Source organism: Lycium barbarum, chromosome 1 (genome assembly GCF_019175385.1).
Source record: "Lycium barbarum isolate Lr01 chromosome 1, ASM1917538v2, whole genome shotgun sequence".
NCBI lineage: Eukaryota > Viridiplantae > Streptophyta > Magnoliopsida > Solanales > Solanaceae > Lycium > Lycium barbarum.
Window position 1 is genome coordinate 85,131,173 of NC_083337.1, and position 21,432 is coordinate 85,152,604.

Genomic DNA, 21,432 nt, shown 5'->3' on the forward strand with positions numbered 1-21,432 from the left:
ATGAACTATTAGCTTTCCGGAGTATAGAAGATTCATGGGAGAGAAAGAATAATCATGTCATAGTATTCATCCCATAGAAAGAAAGGACTAGCCTCGCATACCTTTTTCGTTTAGCTAATCTATCACTTGCTTGTTCTCTTTCGATGCCCACGTTTCTACCTTCAAGAGAATTCACATTAACATTAGCTAATTGACTTCTTAAACGCGCTTACTAGAGCTAAAGAAAGTTGGGCAGCATTTCCTTTGTTTATGCAACTTTTCCCATATTCTATATCAACTCCCAAACAACCATAAAAACATTCACAAAATAATAGACAACAATCATCATTCGTCTACACTATCCGCATTTCACAATTTCTCTTCATTTTCTCCATAATCACGGTCATAGCTCATTATCGCATTTTCTCTCATATAATACTTATTCCACATTCTAAATGTCATTCATAACGTATTTACAATCACAACATACCAATATTCATAATTCAATCCAACTACTATTTCATGATGACACTATTCACTCATTTGTAACCCATTTTTCTATATCTTTCTACAATTCAAGTGTCTTAGCCTTACAATACCTTAAATAACATGGAATGGTCATAAAAATCACCTTAAATGATGGATGAACAGCCCTTGAGTGGAACTTCTCTTCTTGCACAAACCCTAGCTCACTTCCTTTAAGTTTTCTTGGTGTAGATGAACTTTTGCTAGGTTTCATACACTTGTTTTCATGAATTTGGTGTAGTTTATCATGGTTTTCCCTTGAATTCTTATAGATGAAGTTTGTGTAACATTCTAGAGGTATAGAGAGATAAAGAAGTGTGTGTGAAATGAAATAAATGAAGTGGGATCTCATATATATAATTGAACTTATTCAGCTCGTCAGGACTTCCACGGAAACTTCCACGGTCCGTGGAATATTGTACGGCTCGTGGAACTGGTCGTGGATCACCACCAGGAGATCACCATCTCTTCTGGGTATTCCACGGACCAGTGCACGGTCCGTGAAAGGGGTCGTGGAACTCACAGCTTTTTCCGAAGTTTTCCGCGTCGTTTCGTTTGATCTCCAATCCTTATACAACCTTCTTAACACTTGTTTAATACTTCATTAATGATATAAACATCCTTCTAACTCGTCCTCAAGACCTTACCAAACAATTCTTAACGCAATAATTTACGAAACCTTTCCTAAACCTCACTTATACTCCACTTATCTTTATCAAACCTTATTCCATCAATTCATATAGCTTCAGGATCTTAACGTACGCATGCTAAGACCACCAAATATTCTTCTTATGGTCTTAAGAACTTACTGTTACCCTCAAGCTTGCATCTGTTCATTCATTGTGCGACGACACGAAATTTCCAAGGTGTAACATTCTTCCCCCCTTGGGAACATTCGTCCTCGAATGTTAAACTATCCGGGAATTCTACAAAAATTTCGCCAGAGTTTTCCCTGCAATATGGCACTACCATCCTGCCACGACAACCCATAATAACATTGCCTCATAGGGCTACAATACAATATCAATATACATTGGCCACACACGACCAAAAGCATGAAAAGAAAGCGTACATACCTTATAATGTCAATGTTTCATCTTGAATCTCTTCAGGGGCTGAAATAAGTGCGGACATGTGGATTTCATATTTTCTTCTGCTTCCCGAGTCATTATTCTCGGTTTTTATCTTGCCATAGAACCTTAACGGAGGCCACTTCTTTATTTCGAGGTCTCCGTACTTGCCTATCTAATATGGCAATGGGTAGCCCTTCATAAATCAACTTTTCTTGTCACTTGAACATCATTTACTGGCATAATCCTAGTAGGATTTCCAACATATTTACGAAGCATCGAGAGGTATAAAACTGGGTGAACTAACTCCAAATCTGGAAGTAGATCTAATTCATAAGCCACCTTACCGATTTCGCACACAATCTCATAAGGCCTAATACGTCGGGGCTAAGCTTCCCCTTCATTCAGTGATTTTATTACATCCGTAAGTTGTCACACCCCAATGCTACTGTAGTAAGCGTATACCATGTACTTGAGTCATATTCCAAGTAATTGTCCTATTTATCCCTAACAATAATCCCAACTCAATATTTCAACCCAATTTACCATATATTTTTCCTTCAACTGACCCGGAGTATCATGACCACACCATTCGTTTTTACCTCTTACTCCCCTTTTTAAGCATCCACTTGGTTTCATTGGCAACGTATAATTACATGCGAGTTACATAATCGTTCTTGTGTGATTCGTGTACATACACATCTATACATATACATGTATCCATATTTTCATTCGTATTCATAATTGTACTCATTTACATATCGTATCCATGGTCATCTTCATGTACATATCATTTACATAGCACACCCGACCACGAAGGTTCAGTGGTCCACGCACCCGACCATGACTAGACTCGATGTCGTTCATACCAAAAGTCTGTTGTCTATCTTTAGTAACTTATCTCGTCGTGCTCTCTTCATTCTTTTATCTTGTTTTCCTTGATTATCATATCTAGTGTCCTGCTATAGAAAAACTTAGGTCTCTTTCTGTTACACCTCGGAAATTTCTCCGTGAACGTACAATGAATAGACCAACGAAGAGTATGAGTGTATGATGTATTACTAAAAAGGGAATGACTATTTATATGCTTTGAAAATGTGGAAGTTGCAGATTTGCACTTTGGCCCAGTTGGTCGTAAAATATAATACGACCCGTATAGTGGTTTACGGACCGTAAACTGCCATCGTCCTTCAAACTTCCAAAATTTCAACTTTCTGCCAAATGTCTAAATGGTTAAACACGACTCAGAATACAGACCGTAAATTGAAATACGGCCCGTAAACTGCAACCGTAAACCACCATAACTCCAATATACCTTTCTGGTTCTGTTATGCTTAAATACGGTCGCGAAGGACAGACTGAAAACCAGAATACGGCCCGTAAACTGGGTTTATGGCCACTGTGCACTCCGACTACTGTTCATAAAAATCAGATTTTGTGATTAATATAAGGGACCGTTTCTCATTAATTTCCATTTTATTTCCACTCTCCACAAGTAAAGAAACATCTAGAACTCTCTCTACTCTTCACCCACAAGAGAATCAAAGGAAGATCAAGATCAACAACACCAAATCCATGAAATCAAGAGTGTGAAACTCATCAAATTTCATCTACACCAAGAAATTGCAAAGGAAGTGAAATAGGGTTTTTGGTATAGAAGAGTATTGCTACTCAAGGCTCGTTCCTACAACATCTAAGGTAAGTTTGATGACCTTCTCATGATGATTGAAGTATTAATACGTTGAAACACTTGGATTATAGAAGAATGTAGTAAATGGGTCATAAAATATGAATAGTGTCATAGTTGAATGATAGTTGGATTGAATTATGAATGTTGATGAGTTGTGAGTATAAAGATGTTATAAACGACGTGTATACCATGAAATGGGTGTGATATATAAGAAAATGTGATGATGAGCTAAAACCCATAAATGTGGAGAAATTGGAGAAAAATGATGGGAGGTGATAGATGTAGATAAAGGACGATTGTGGATACGATATTGTGAGTGTTTTTATGAATGTTTGGTAGTTGAAATGAAACATGGGAAAAGTAGTAGAAACAAAGGAAACGCTGCCCAATTTTCCCTAGAAATAGTAGCGTGTTCTTATCGTCGATTGACTAACGATTGTATGAATTCTCTCTTGAAGGTAGAGATGTGACATCAGAGGAGATCAAGCAAATGATAGCATAGTTAAACGACAAAGGTATGTGAGGCTCATCTTTTCTTTCAAAAGGCATGAATCCTTCAAGTTTCTATAATCCTTCTACAAAACGAAGCTTATGAGTCCTCCAATATATCGAATTACATATGAATATGATGGTGATGATAATGAGCGAGAGTATAGAGATTCAAGAAATTGTGGCATGATGTTCCTATAACGCTAACGATGTTATCTTTGTTAACACTCGCCTTATGCTCTATTTCCTTCAAGGCGAGGCACGATACTCATAAATGTTCATAGTACAATCGGGGGTTCACGACCTTACGTCACCCCGACATAGTGTGGTTGCCCTTAAAGCTTAATGTATGCTCTTAATGCTAATATATGATATGTCTAAAAGATGATTAACAATGCTAGTTGTAATACGATGATGATATGTATAAGACGCTGAGAAATGGTAAAATAATAGTGATGTGTTATGATTGATTTTGTGATGATAAGATTCCACCGCGCCTATTTGGCCGGGCATGTCACCGCGAATGCGGGCTGCATATAATTCCACTGCGCCTAGATGACCGGGCATGTCACCGCTAAGGCGGGCTGCTATGTTTACACCGAGCCTAGAGGGTCGAGCATGATCACCACTAGTGGGCGGCATATGAGGATTACCCGGACGCGGGTAATGATGCGGAGTACGATGTGATGATGTACGTGATGAAGTATGTGATGATGTATGTGATGATGAATGTGATTATATATGGGATGTGATAACACATATACTATGATGATGTAAAATGTGATATATGTAAAAAGTATGTTGCTTATGACACTCAAGCAGGTTATATCTCTTCTTATGATTCATGGTGCTTCTATGACATTGTTGATTTCATTCTTGCCTTACATACTCAGTACAATGTTCGTACTGACGTCCGTTTTCTTTGGACGCTGTGTCATGCCCACAGGTAGAAAGGGAGGAGATCTTGCTCCGGACTCTTAGAAGTTGATAGCTGACCGAAAGCACTCCTTTGTTCCGGAGGTGCTTATGATGATTCTTTTGTGTATATTGGTATATGTCATTCCATAGAGGCTCGTAGATACTCAATGTGGGTTATGTGGTTTCACGACGTAGATATTGCGTAAATATATTGATATATGTTACTGTATAAAAGCATTATGTTTTGTAATGAAAAGCAGCTTCTTTTGTAAAGTGAGCATGAAATCAATAAATGATTGTTGAATGAGCCTAAGAAGAAATAGTACGAGCGGTGCTCAGTGGTTAGCCCCGGGTACCTGTCGCGGCCCCTAGTTAGGTCGTGACAGAAGTGATATCAGAGCAGTTCATCCTAGGAAGTGTCTACGAGCCGTGTCTAGTAGAGTCTTGTTTATGGTGTGTTGCGCGCCACATCAACAAACAAGAGGCTACAGGGCATTTAGGAAAATGACCATCTATCTTCTTATGAGATCGTGCGATAGAGCCGTGTATAAGATTTTACCCTCCCTAATAGTGTGTTGTGATTTCAGAATGCCGCCCAAGGAAAAGGCTATAGCCACCCAGAAGGGCAAGACTACGACAAAGAGGCGGGTAGAAAGATAGCCTCCAGTGAATATTGGAGAAGGCGAGTCACAAAATGAGACTCCATCTAGTACTTCCTCTACCCCGCCTAATGTGGAAGAGCAAGGAGGAGCTCCAGCTCTAATTTCTCCGCAGGTTGGTTCGGGTCAGCAAATGACCGAGGCCATTCAGTTATTGACACAGTTGGTTGCCGCCCAGGCACAGCGGCAAAATGCAAGCCCGAGTGATCGATCAGCCAGTACTAGAGCTCGTGACTTCATGACTTTAAACCCTCCGGAGTTCTTTGGGTCAAAGCCGGATGAGGATCCGCAAGTCTTTATCGATGAGATGTTAAGGACTTTAAAGATTATTCATGCCTCCGAGACTGAATCCATGGAGTTGGCCTCTTATAGACTCCGGGATGTGGCAGTCTTATGGTATAATAATTGGGTATTATCAAGAGAAGAGAATGCGCCTCCACCCGTATGGCAGGAATTTGTGGATTCTTTTATTCGTCACTATTTACCACCCGAGATTCGCCGAGCTAGGGCAGATAGTTTCTAAATTTGAAGCAAGGAAGTATGAGTGCCCGGGAGTATAGTATGTGTTATATCCCGTATTTTTGCATATTCGGAAAATTTGAAATAATTTGGACTTGAAAGAAATAAGGTCATGTTTGAATTTATTTGATATATGTGTGTTGTTCATAAAATATTAATGTGGAAATAGCGAGGAAGGCTAGGGGCAAAATTGGGAATTTCGGAAATTAGTTTCTGGAATTACAAAATAGGGCCCATAACTAATTGGGCTAGGAAGATCAAAAAACAAAAACAAGGCTCAAATTGTTTGGGTGGCCGGGCATAGTATTATGGCCCAAGCCCATGTCACTTAAAATCCATGTGCTAATTAAATAGAAAAGGGGTCCTTGTCATTAGAGCATTCAAGAAAAGTTGAGAAGGAGAAAAACAAAAAGAAGAAGAGCAAAAAAATAAAGGCCATTCGGCCATGCCCTAGAAAAATTTTCCCCTTGAAATCTTGTTCCAAAAATTATTTTCTTGTGGTATTCCTACTAATTCAAGGACCCTCTACAACGTGGTGTAATTGTTTCGGAAGATAGGTCGCTCATTTCATCAATTTCGCACCTTAGTCAAGTGAAGAACTTAGGAAGAAAAGGTAAGATTTAAATCCTTTTTGTATGTTATGAAGGCTTTGTCTATGTTGTAGTGTGTGGAAAAGAATAAAAATCATGAAAATAGGGGTATATGTGTGTGGCCGAATGCATATGTGTGTGTTGAAGGATGAACCAATTTTATTTATGATATTAATTGTGTTGTTGTGGCCTTGTGGTGTAAATGGAAAAATACAAGCCAAGATTGGCATGAAAATTGGTTGTTAAGTTGTTGTAGGAAGTTTTGTGATTTTATTATAAATTTATATAATTATGGAAATGGAATTGTTAGGGTGCAAATTATGATTGTTGTTAATGAAATTAGGAGATAAAAATGTGTTGTGAATATTTATGTCGAAGGTTGAAGGTTTCAGATGAATTATGGTTTCGGTGGAATTTTTGTATATTTTGTAAAACAATATGAAATGCTTCCGAATTTCATTTGAATGACCTTGAAGTAGTAGATGAATATGAAAACGTTGATATTGATTTGAAAGTGTGAAGCTGGATTGAAAGTTGTTGCACTATGTAGAAAGGAAGACCATTTATGCTAGAATGCGTTTCAAATCGATTGTTGATGTTGTTGGTATTGTTGTGGGTGTTGTTGTTGGTATTTTGGCCGAGTAAATGTCTCGGGGATGTTGAATTTATAGGGGAGATGCTGCTCAAATTTCTGTAGACAAGTATGGAGTTAAGATTGAATTTCTAAAGGCTTGTAATTAATATTTGGTAATTGTGACCAATTGTAGATTCTGGAGGAAACGGGATTTGAGTTTGGACAAGCGTAAGAAGCAAATAAGGTATGTAAAGCTTTGCCTTCTCTTCTTTTGGCATGTCTTAGACATAATAGGTTTGGATACGAGCCTCGGGGAGAACTCTATTTCTAGAAATCCGAGTTTGAATTTGACCCTTTTTCATTCAATAGAATTGAATTAAGCACTTCGTGCCTTGTTGAGACAATTGCCTAAACATATTTAATTTGCCCAAATGGAACCGGATTACACTAAACCTTTCATAAGTGGATCCATAAAGCTTTATGTACGTAATTTGTGTGCGCCACCTCAGTTGACCCGAGGTGGGCCCACTATTTCCCAATCCTCTCCTATTGTGCTATTGATTTGTTTTCAAGCAATATTTAAAGGAAACGTTTTAACTACTCTTCTAACTACTAAATGACAACTGTTTTAAATATTTCATTGAGTCTTATAAACTATTCTGGAACATGGAACAATCCCAGAAAGATTATTTTGACATGACCCATTGTGACTTCTGAAAGACACGCACTATGATTACCGTCCGATCTATTTGTTATGATCTGTCATTTGAGATGTCTCATCGAATCTTTGTAAATGTGTTGTGTTTTATATTGCATTTAGTTTCTCACTACTCCACTCGTGGATGCCTCAATGCTTCTTTCACTGAGCCCAGGCCAGGATATGTTATCAAGCGTATTCCACTGCATTATTCACCCTGCCTCGATGTGAGGGGGCAGGTATACATGTACATGGGTTGTGGAGTATGATGTGCCATGTACACATATTCTGATATGATATGATATGATATGATATGATATGGTCATCTGATATGATATGATATGTTACGGAGTTATTCCCTATTCTGCAGTATGCTGTGTTGTGGCGCCATTGACGGGGTGGCGACCACGTTCTGTTCACCGAGACCTATAATGGGGCCGGATATGGCATATGTTTTTGCATGCATTATTTATGTTTTGTAAGTATGCATTCTAATATTCTAGACATTGCACTCATTTTCTGTATTTTCTGTTCCGGTTATGATTCTGTTCTCCCTACTCCATGCTTTACATATTCCGTACTGACCCCATTTCTTCGGGGGCTGCGTTAAATACAGACCGTAAATTGATATACGGTCCATAAACTGGCAGTTGTAAATTACCATGCAAGACTTCGACTTTCTGCCCAGTTGAGAAATGGTAAAATACGACTAGGAGGACGGACTGTAAAGTAATTTACGGCCCATAAACCATGGTCGTAAATCACCATGCATGCAGCAAAAGTTTCTGGTTCTGGAAATGGTTAAAGACGACCACGAGGGACGGTCCGTAAAGTGAAATACGGACCGTAAACCTCCATGGACGACCACTGTTCACCCAACACGGATTTTTGCAATTCATTAAATAAGGGAACCAACACTTATTTTATTTCATTACAACATTACACCACTTCTCTCTAAAACCTCTCTCTACATTCTTTATACAAGTTTTCAAGGATATTTGAGGATCAACAACATAAAACAAGGTGAATCAAGAGTAAGAACATCATCAAAGATCATCCAAGTCAAGAAATCCAAATGGAGAAAAACTAGGGGTTTTGCTCAAAGTGGATTATTATTAACCAAAGCTTGTTCCTACAACTTCTAAGGTAAGATTCATGATTTTTACATGATGTTTAAGGTATTGAAGAGTTGAAATACATGGATTGTAGAAAATATGGTCATGTAGGTCATGAATGATGAATAGTGACATTTTGAGGAATAGTTTGAATTGAATCATGAATGTTGTTGTGTTGTGATATGAATGTAATATAATTGGCACTAAGATCATGAACTAGACACATTAGACGAATGGACGAAGTTGGATGTTATGACCATGAATATGGGTGAATTAGAGGCAAATTAAGGAATCTAGATAATGTGGATAATGTGAATGACTAATGGCCATTGTTATGATATTAATGAAGGTATAGACGCTAGCATTGGGAGGAAGCGTGCAAATGTATAATAGTCCGACGAAAAGGTATGTAAGGATAACCCTTCTTTCATAAGGCATGGTTCCTTGGCCAAACTCTTAAATCCTCTATATGAGTATGTTGTATTCAAACGATTTACACTCCGAGCTCATAAGCTCACGATCCTCGATATGTGCTACGATTGTACTACGCACCCCATATGACGAGTAAGCATAAGATATAGATGTAGCGAAAATGATTATGATAGTGATGACAATGATAATAATAATAATAATGCTAAAGGTGCCTACGGGCTATTATACTTACATGTGCCTATGAAGGGCTATAATGACACCCCAAGCTTATAACGCCGGGTAGGATATATGTATATTAATATGTATAAAGTATGTATACGATTACGAAACGCGCGCACACCTATGCAGATGGTACGGATAACCCTGAAGCCTTGGTAGGGCCAGGTATGAGTAACGTTGAGCCTTGGTTGGCCAAGTATGTATGAAACTCCGATCCTATGAGGTCGGGTATGCTATGTAAATGCCATGTATATGAAATGACTATGTATATAATATGAATATGAATGTGATAAGACTATGTATAAGAATACGAATAGGGACATGTATACGAATATGAGCACAAGTATGGTACGAGTACTATTATGGAATACGGATGATGACGTAGGTGTACAAATACGTATGAAAAATGGAAAGTCCTACGAAAGGCAGGTAAGTGCTATGACGATGATATTATTGTCTCCCCCATCCTATGCTATTTCATATGTTGTTCATGATGCTTATTTATTGATGTTGCTCATGCTTTACATACTCAGTACATTCTTCGTACCGACGTCCTTTTGTTTGTGGACGCTGTGTCATGCCCGCAGGTGCACAGGGAGACAAACTTGATCCATAGCTGCCTATTCGGAGATTACATAGAGAGCTCCATTTCCTTCGGAGCCATATCTTTTGGGTACTCATTCTTTTGTGTATATAATTATGGGCATAGCGGAGTCTTGTCCCGCTAATGTGATATGTTATACTCTTAGAGGCTCATAGACATGTGTGTGTGTGGGTAGGTGTGTTTGGCATTGTCGGCCTATGTTTTGTATATCATTTTGTTGGCCACGTTGGCCCATGTACATTGATGTGGCATAGATGCCTATGATGATATAAATGTGTTGTTGTCCAAATGGGACTAGTTGACGAATGAATGGAAGTGCATGTATAATTATGTGTCTCACCTAGATGTAAGCATAAGAGTAAGCTAAGAGGGTGCCCGGGTGGGCTAGCACCGGGTGCTCGTCGAGGCCCCGAGTCGGGTCGTGACACCTATCTTGCTCGCGTTCACTTCTCTATTGTTACAAACTTTCTTCTAAGTTCTGAGCATGAGCCTGAATGCGTGCAATATCCATGTTGTCCTGAAGGGACGCAGTCAAGCACCTATCCATCAAATGCAGCCCTAGGCCTTTCACAAATCGGTGCACTCGGTCATCCATATCCGCTACCATGGCCGAAGCATACCTAGCCAAGGAATTGAAGCGGATACTATACTCTAAAGCACTCATGCTACCTTGCCTCAAATTTAGAAACTTATCGGCTCTAGCTCGGCGAACTTCCTGAGGCATATAGTGTCGGAGGAAAGCATCAACAAACTCTTGCCATACCGAGGGAGGTGCATTGGCCCCATGTGAAGCCATCCAAACCGTGTACCACTGGATCGATACATCTCTCAGCCTATACGATGCTAACTCCACCGATTCGGTGTTTGAAGCATGTATCAGTCGAAGCGTCCTCAACATATCATCAATAAAATCCTGAGGGTCCTCCTCCGGTTTTGATCCAAAGAATTTCTGAGGGTTCAAAGTTATGAAGTCGCGGGCCCTTGCACTGACAGCCCTATCACCTTGCCCTGCACTTTGCCGCTGAGTTTGAGCAGCAACTAACTGAGTAAGCAAATGTATGGCCTCTTTTACATCTTGTCCTGAAGCATCCGGTGGAGGAGCTGGAGGTGCGGGAGCTTGGGCTGAGGCTCCCTCACGCTCCTCTAATATAGGTACTGAACGGGAGGACTGAGATTGAGCCGCACTCTGGGACTCACTTTCCTCTACTACCGATGGCGGTGCTCGTTCAGCCCGCTTTTCTGCCACCGTCTTGCCCTTTTGGGCTACTGTAGCCTTTCTCTTTATAGGTATTTCTGAAATACACAACACACGATTAAGGAACAAGAATTTCTTATATCATAGCTCGATCGCACGATTCTTATGAAGAAAGAAGGTCAATCATTCCTAAAATGTCCACAGCTTCTTGTTTATAAGTGTGGCGTGCAACACACCCATAACCAAGACTCTACTAGACACGGCTCGTAGACACATCCTAGGACTGAACTGCTCTCATACCACTTTTTGTCACGACCCGACTAGAGGGGCCGCGACGAGCACCCGGTGCTAGCCCACCCGGGCACCCCTTGGCTTACTCTTACCCTTACATCTAGGTGAGCCACACATTTAAACATATGATTCTATTCATTCATCATGCTAGTCCCATTGGACAACCATACCTTTATATCATCACTAGCATCTATGCCACATCAAAGTACATGAGCCGTCAAGGCTGTCAAAATGATATACAAAACATAGGCCGACAAGGCCAGACATACCTAACCATATACACATGTCTACAAGACTCTAAGGAGAGTATAACGTATCACATAAGCGGGACAGGACCCCACTTTGCCCATAATTATATACACAAAAGAATAAGTACCCAAAAGCTAAAGCTCCGAATGAAATAGAGCTCCACTATGTAGTCCCTGAGAATGTAGCTATAGATCAAGCCTGTCTCCCTGTGCACCTGCGGGCATGACGTAGCGTCCACAAACAAAAGGACGTCAGTACGAAGAATGTACTGAGTATGGAAATCATAATCAATATCAATATAGAAGCATAATGAACAACATGAAAAATAGCACAGGATGGGAGATAGTAATATCATCGTCATAGGCACTTACTTGCCTTTCATAGGAACTTTCCATTTCTAATGCGTATTGTGTACATACATCCATATCCATAATCGTATCCGTTCCATATTTGTACTCATATTCATATACATACCCTTATTCACATTCATATCGTATCATATTCGTATTCGTACTCTTATCTATATCATATACATAATCATATCATATACATAGCATACCCGACCATGCAGGAACGGTGTTTCATACATACTTGGCCAGCCAAGGCTCAAGGTTACACATACCTGGCCCTACCAAGGCGTCAGGGTGACATCTACCTGGCCCTACTAAGGCATCAGGGTTATATCTACCTGGCCCTACCAAGGCGTCAGGGTTATATCCGTACCATCTGTAGAGGTGTGCGTGCATTACATAATCATATACATATTTATTTACATATCCTACCTGGCCTCATAAGCTCGGGGTTCCATAATAGTCATACATAGATACATATACATAATAGCTCATAAGCGTCTTTACTATTATAGTCGTCATCCATATCATTGTCACTATTATCGTCATTCATCACATCTATCTTTATAGGCTTACTCGTCATACGAGGAACTTAGTACAATCGTAGAGTATCGAGCATCGTGAGCTTACAAGCTCGGAAGGTCAAATCATTTGAAAGATATCATGGTCTTATAGAATATTTAGACATTTGGCCAAAGAACCATGCTGTCACGACCCAGCTAGGGGCCGCGACAGGTATCCGGGGCTAGCCACCGAGCACCACTCGTTCTACTACTCATCATGCTCATTTGGCTCTTTTATCACATTTATACTCACATTGTAGGAAAATCATATTTCATATGGGAACATAATTACTTTTATATACATGTGCCTCTCGGCCATCAAAATAAAATAATATATATATATATATATATATATATATATATATATATATATATATATATATATACACATAATAACCTCTCGTGAGACTATCTAACCCACACTGCGCATCTACGAGCCTCTACTGGAGTGTTACACATAAGGACGGGACAAGACCCCGTCATGCCCAAAAATACATATACATGACTATATACGGAAAAGAAAAATCAAGCACCTCCGGGACAAAGGAGTGCTTTCAATCAGCTGACAGCTGTTACGAATCTGGGTCGAGCTCTCCTCCCTGTCGACCTGTGGGCATGAACACAGCGTCCAAGAGAACGCACGTCAATAAGAAACATTGTACTGAGTATGAGAGGCATAAACAATGAAATAAGGCAATGATGTAAAAGAAGTAGCAATATGGAATAACTGTATCTGACTGTCAAGGGTAAAAGAAATAGTGCATGCTGGCTTACTCATAATCATCATCATGTCATGTATGCATAAATATATAAGCTGCCCGTCCATATAGGATCGGTGTGATAATCATTATCCTGCGTCCAGGCCTCCCGCGTCTGGGGTACCATCTCATGCCGCCCACTAGTGGTGTCTGCCCATGCCATTTGTCCATGGTGTATACTATAGCTGCCCGCCTTAGCGGTGACTGCCCGGCCAACTAGGCGCGGTGTTATATCATCATCATACATGCTCATCATAATATGCTTATCGTAACATACTTATCATAATACATGCATAAGACTTAAGAACAACTTTACTTTATCGGGGTGACGTAAGGTCGTGATCCCCCGATTTCATTATGGAGCAATTATTGACATCCTGCCTCACCTTGAAGGAAGTAGCATATAAGGTGAGTGTAAGCAATAAATGACATCATCATCATTATAGGATCATCGTATCATACATTTTAGAATCTTTATGCTTTAACTCGTCACCATCATTATAGGGCTCATAACATGTCTTTTATCTTATGTAGCTATTCATAGACATAGACTTTAGCTTTCCGGAATATAGAAACTCATGAAGAGGAAAGAAAATCATGCTAGAAGATTCATGCCATTAGAAAGAAAGGACTAGCCTCACATACCTTTGACGTTTAACTAAGCTATCGCTTGCTTGTTCTCCTTCGATATCACGTTTCTACCTTCAAGAAAGAATTCGCACTAACGTTAGTTAATTCGACTATAAGAAAGTGTGACTATTTCTAGAGAAAATTGGGCAGCACTTCCTTTGTTTATACTACTTTTCCCATATGCTATATCAACTCCCACACGCTCACAACAACATTCACAATATCGCAATCAACAATCATCATTTATATACACTGACCACAATCCACCATTTCTCTTCAATTTCTCCACATTTATGGTTATAGCTTGCTATCGCGTTTCATCGTGTATAATACTTATTTCATGGTCTAAATGTCATTTATAACGTATTCATAATCACAACACTCCAACATTCATGATTCAACCCAACTACCATCCAACCATGACAATATTCACTCATGAATGACCCATTTCCTATGTCTTTCTACAATTCAAGTATCTTACCCTTCCAATACCTTAAACAACATGGTTTAGTCACGAAACTTACCTTAGAAGATGGTTGAACAAGCTTTGAATGGAATTACTCTACTTCACTCCTCTTGGGTTTTCTTGAGATAGATGAACTTTAGCTAGGTTTCATACACTTGATTCACTTGGATCCTTGATATTGGTCTTTGATTTTGCTTTGTTTTCTTATAGATGAAGAGTGGTGAATATTCTAGAGGTTTCTAGAGAGAAGTATCGTGGAAATGAAATGAATTAATGAGCTTGGGTCTCCTTTTTAATGACTTAAAATCTTATCCAAAATGAACAGTAGTTGAAGTGCACAGTGGTCGTAAACCCAGTTTACGATCCGTATTCTAGTTTACGGGCCGTATTTCGTGGTCGTATTTAAGCATAACAGAACCAAAAAGGTATGCTGGAGGTCCTGGTTGTCACACCCTAATCTTACTAGGGTGTGATGGGCACCCGACCCTTACTTAGGGCCGAGCGAACCCTCTGACTCTTATTACATACATAATCTCTTTGGACTCTTTAATCAAATGAGGATGAAATACATAATAAAGCTTTCAGAAATATTCTTTTCGTTATTCTCAAATCAAACAAAATCTGTAATCATATGAAATTTATCACATAACACAGAGTGACAGATCGGCTGATGGAGCCGCTTACAAAACTGACATTCTATACCCACGACTCTGTCTGCAAAGTCTCTAACATAAATCCAGAAATCATAACATACAAATTCCGACTCGGCAACACTCTGGAGAGAAGGGGAGCTCGCCAATCCAGCTGAAACATCTTCTAGCAATGTCCTTTACTCATCTGGGTGTACCTGCGTGGCATGAAACGCAGCCCCCGAAGAAAAGGGGGTCAGTACGGAGTATGTATTGAGCATGTAAGGCAGGACTACGGAAAAGAGAATCATAGTTGAAACAGAGATTTACCAGAATCAGATATGACCTTTCAAAACATCAAAACACTTGCCTTTTGAAACGAAAATCATGTATGTCATCATAAATCATAAATGAAAATCATGTATGCCATCATCATATATCATATATCATATAACGTGCCCCGGCCCTCCATTGAGGGACGCGGTGAGTAAATTCATGCATGTCATCACCATATATCATATATGCATATAACGTGCCCCGGCCCTCTATTGAGGGACGCGGTGAATGAAATCATGTATGTCATCATCATGTATCATATTTGCATATAATGTGCCCCGGCCCTCCCTTGAGGGACGCGGTGAATGGAATTATGTATGCCAATGTCATGTATCATATATGCATGTAACGTGCCCCGACCCTCTTTTGTGGGACGCGGTGAATAGAGTCATCATATGCCATCCTGGCCACCACCCCGTCATCATATCATGTATAACATGCCCCGGCCCGCAAGTGAGAGGGACGCGGTGAACAATGCAAAGAAGTACGCACGAGAACATACCCTGGCCCGGGACGCAGTGAAGGACATACTGAGACTTGCACGAACAGAGTAGTGCGAAACCATATGCACATAAATCAAGACTCGATAGAGACGTACCCTTACCGACATTTGAAGGATCATAAACACGTTTCAAGTCAATCCGGTTTAGTATGGGAAAGTTACGGACATTTTTACTACAAAACTTTTACGAACGATTCAAAGCAAATCCAAGATCTTTTACGAAAGTTAGGGACATTAAAACTTACAGAACTCATTTAGAAACAGAATTCTTTATGCTCATCTCGTTATTCAATCATATAATAAGCTCAACTATATCGAGCGTACTCATATCAAAAGTGAATAAGAATCATAGACAAACTGGGAAACATATCAAACGGAGCTTCGGAATCATGGATACATATCAAAACCATATGAAGTAGCTTATTCATTTATTAATCATACAATAGACTCGACCATATGAAACATGCTCATGACAAAAGAGAATAAGCATCATAACTAAGCTCGGAATCAATGAGTAGAGTTACCCCAAGGTGCGTGTCATGTCCTACCTTACTGAGCTCTAGGACATGCCAAAAGAAAGAAAGGGTAACCCTTACATACCTACTCCACGTCTTATTAGCTACGCTTAATTGTCTAAGCTCGTTATCGCTAGTCTACATTCAAGAAGATTTACATAATCATTAGATTCATTGTCACACACACTTGTCTTAGTCTTTCCAAATAAATTCACTTATGATCTGCCGAAACTTCGGCAGCATCTCCCCTGTAAATACACCATCCCCGAGAATCTAACTCGGCCAAATTATCAATTCACAATCCGAGAATCCAACTCGGCCAAATTATCAACAACAATATCAACAATCATATTTCCTTTCTTCCAAATTCATAAACTACACCAACAATCTATACTTTAGCAATAACATTCATACAAATGTAAGGAACCATACTAGTATCACATTATCTTCTTCAACAATCCCATAACGATTACAAATTCATTTCAATCCATCAAACCTTCATTCTCATCATGGAATCCACTTCTATAACAATCAAAATACTAAATAAAAATTAGTTCATCATTCCTACACCACATGACATATATACGGCCAAGCTTCACACCACACGGCCACAACAATTTCAACTTCAATTGAATTATTAATCTCTCATTTTCACCATAGAATCCATGACGACAACAACCAAAACACTAGATAAAATAATTGGCTCATTATTTCTACACAACACACATATACACGGCTACAACCAATACTCCCATATTTCATGAATTTCATTCATTCCTACATACTACAACATGCACAAATCACCCATAACACATGAAAGAGAAGATTAAACCTTACCTTTTTCTTCACTTGTCTTCTTCCTCGGCCAAGGTCCCAAATTGCACCAATACATGTTTTGCTTGCTCCAACAACCACTCCACGTTAAAGAGGGCCTTTCATTTGGTGGAAATACTAGAAGAAAACAATTTTTCTTGATCAATTTCTATGGCACCATTTTTGGAAGCCATGGCCGAATGGCCCTATATTTTTTTCTCCAAGTTTTCTTCTTGAAACTTCATGAATAATTTGTCTTGCCTTGTAAGCATTTGGTCCATATATATAATTATTGACCAAGCCTTGGGTGGGGTCCACTCCCACACCACACGGCCACAAGTGGTCCTTCAAGAATTTTCTTGAACACTTTGTGAATTTTCCATTTTGCCCCTAGCCTTTCACAATATTACCATAAGCCACTTTGCGAATTTTCCTTTTTACCCTTAGCCTTTCTCAATATTTTCATACTAATAATATTCATAAATAATATTCATAACAGCTTGTACATTAAAATAATTTTTGAAAATGGTCTTGCCCTTAACATACCATGACTATCTCGAAATATCCGAACGTACAAAATGCGAGCTATAACACTAGTGATTTACGATCACGGTTTACGGGCCGTATTTCAATTTACGGTCTGTATTCCAAGTCGTATTTAACCATTTGAACATTTAGCAGAAAATTGAAGTTTTGTATGTTGAAATACGACATGGCAGTTTACGGGCCGTATACCACTTTACGGTCCGTATTTCATCGATGAGACCAAAGTGCAAATCTGTAACTTTTTCTCATTTTTAGGACCCGTAAGTAGTCGTTGTGGAGCATAACCTATCTATTTTTGCAATTGCCTTTAAAATCCTACTCAAGGTCGTCAAACGTCGTTCCCTTCTTATTAAAACATCATATACTCGTATTCTTCGTTAGTCTATTCGTTGTACGTTCACGGGGAAATTTTTGAGGTGTAACACATGCCTTATGAAAGAAGGGTTATCCTTACATACCTTTCTGTTGAACTATTCTACACTTGCACGTCGTCCTTCAACGCTCACGTTTCTACCTTCATTAAGGTCATACTATCATTAGAAATCGATAGCTAGCATACATGACTAAAACTAGAGAAAATCGGACAACATCTCCTTCATTTATATGACATTCCCCCATAGCGTATATCAACTCCCAAACGTCAATAATACATTCACAATACTATAACGATATTCATTATTCGTACACATTATCCATATTCTAGACTTACTTTCAATCATCCATATCCATGGCCATAACACACAATGACATCCATTCTCATACATTGATCATCTCATGTTCTCAACATCATTTATAACAGTTTTACATCACAACACATCAAGAATCGTAACTCAAGTTAAGCTATTTCTCAAAATGGCACTATTCCACATTCATGACCCATTTTTCTATACCCTTCTACAATCTAAGTATTTCAACTCTCAAATACCTTACACAACATAGAAATATCATAAATCTTACCTTAGATGTCGTAGGAACAAGCCTTGGTTGATAATACTCCACTTGAGCAAAAATCCTAGTTTCACCTTCACTTGGATTTCTTACTTTAGATGAACTTTAATGGGTTCTTTACACTTGATTCGCTTAGCTTGATGTAGATGATCACTAATATACAGAGAAGGGGGTGAAGTGTGGAAATGAAATAATAAAATTGGTCCTCTTTTTAATAACCCAAAATCTGATCTGAAATGAACAGTCGTCGAAAGTGCAACAGTGGTCGTAAACTCAGTTTACGATCCGTATTCCAGTTTACGAGCCGTATTTCGTGGACGTATTTAATCATAACAGAACCAGAAAGTCAGGCTGAGACATGGTGATTTACGAACACAGTTTACGGTCCGTATTTCAAATCGTATTTAACCATTCAAGTCTTTGGCAGAAAGTTGAAGTTTTGGAAGTTGAAATATGACATGGCAGTTTACGGGGCCGTATACCACTTTACGGTCCGTATTTCATTTTACGATCAACTGGCCAAAGGGCAAATCTGCAACTTTCTACATTTTCAGAACCTATAGTTAGTCATCATGGAGCATAACCTATCTCTTATTGCAATTGCCTTTGGAATCTTTCTTAGGATCGTCAAACGTCGTTCCCTTCTTATTAAAACATCGTATACGCTATGCCCTTTTTTTAGCCTATCCACTGTACGTTCGCGGGGAAATTTTTAAGGTGTACCAAATCATTAGCTCGCGTCCAGGCCTCCCGCGTCCGGGGTACCATCTTATGCTGCTCACTAGTGGTGTCTGCCCATGCCATCTAGACATAGTGTATACGCTGCCCGCTTTAGCAGTGTCTACCCGGCCATATAGGCGCGGTTTGATATCATTATGTACATCTCATAGACTTATCATAATGTTATCATACTGTTATCATAATGCATGTCTGGGAACTCAAGACAACTATACTCTATTGGGGTGACATAAGGTCGTGAACCCTCCGATTCTGTTATGGAGCATTCATAATCATTCTACCTCACCTTTAAGAAATTAGCATACAAGGTGAGTGTATTCAATGAACAACATCAAGGGATTGTAGTTAACATCATATTCGTGAACTCTAGAGTGTTTGGATTTAAGCTCATCATCATCATGTTCATAATATCTCTTATTTTTAACTCACATGGCTATTCATGAACATAGACTCTTAGTTTTTCAGAATGTAGGAAAGTCATGGAGAAGGAGGGAAAATCATGCCATAAGATTCATGCCTTAGAAAGAAGGGACTAGCCTTACATACCTCTTTCGTTCAGCTACTCTATCGTTTGATCATTCTTCTTCGTTGCTCACGTCTTTACCTTCAAGGGAGTTCATACTCATATTAGATAATCGATAACATAAGCGTGTTTGAACTAAAGCTAGAGAAAATTGAGCAGTATCTCCTTTGTTTCTATTACTTTCTCCATATCTTATATCAACTCCCAAATTTCAATAATAACATTCATAATATCATCATCAATAACTTTTGTCAAATTCGTCATTATCCAATCCCCACAATTTCCTCTCAAGGTCATCCATAATCATGACCATAATACAACATTACATTCATTCTCATCTAATGTTTCTCTCATACTTTTAACATCATTCATAATGTAATTACAATCACAACATATCAATATTCATGATTCACTCCCAACTACTACTAAAACATGGCACTATTCCCACATTCATGACCCATTTCCTATATCCTCCTACAATCCAAGTGTTTCAACTTTTCAACACCTTAAATAACATGGAAATACCATAAAACTTACCCTTGATAGTGTGGGGATGAGCTTTAACTGGAAATACTTCACTTGAGTAAAACCCTAGTTTCACTTCCCATGAGATTTCTTGCCTTAGATGAACCCTAGTGAGTTTCTTACACTTGTTTCTCTTGATTTGGTGAAGTTGATCATTAATTTCTCTTGGGTTCTTGTATATGAAGAGTGTGGAAGGTTCTAGAGAGCTCTTGAGTCGTGGAGAAGAAATGGGAATGAAATAAATGAACTTGTGGTGCTCTTTTTATAAAATAAAAATTTGTCCCGACATTATTATACGGACACTTATACGGTCCGTGTAAACTTATACGGTCCGTATAAGTGACCGTGAAATTTCATTAGCAACCATCCCTTTCTGTGTCAATTATACGACATATTATACGGTTCGTATAAGTGACCGTGAAATCACCCCATCAACATCTCTCTTCTGTGACCATTATACGGCACATTATACGGTCCGTATAATTTTATACGGTCCGTATAAGTGACCGTATAATCCCATCAGTGAGGGACCTTCACTGTGATGACTTTGTGGACCATTATACGGACCGTATAACATTTACGGACCGTATAATTGGTCGTATAATCTATCTTTTCTCTGATTTTGTTCTTGTCACTTCGTTTGATCTCAAATCCTTATGGGAACTTCTTAGCACCTGTTTAACACTTCATTAACAATCTAAGGGATGTTATAACTCTTCTCCAAAACATCCTTAAGTCATCATTAATTCGATACTCGTAAATCTTGCCCGACGCA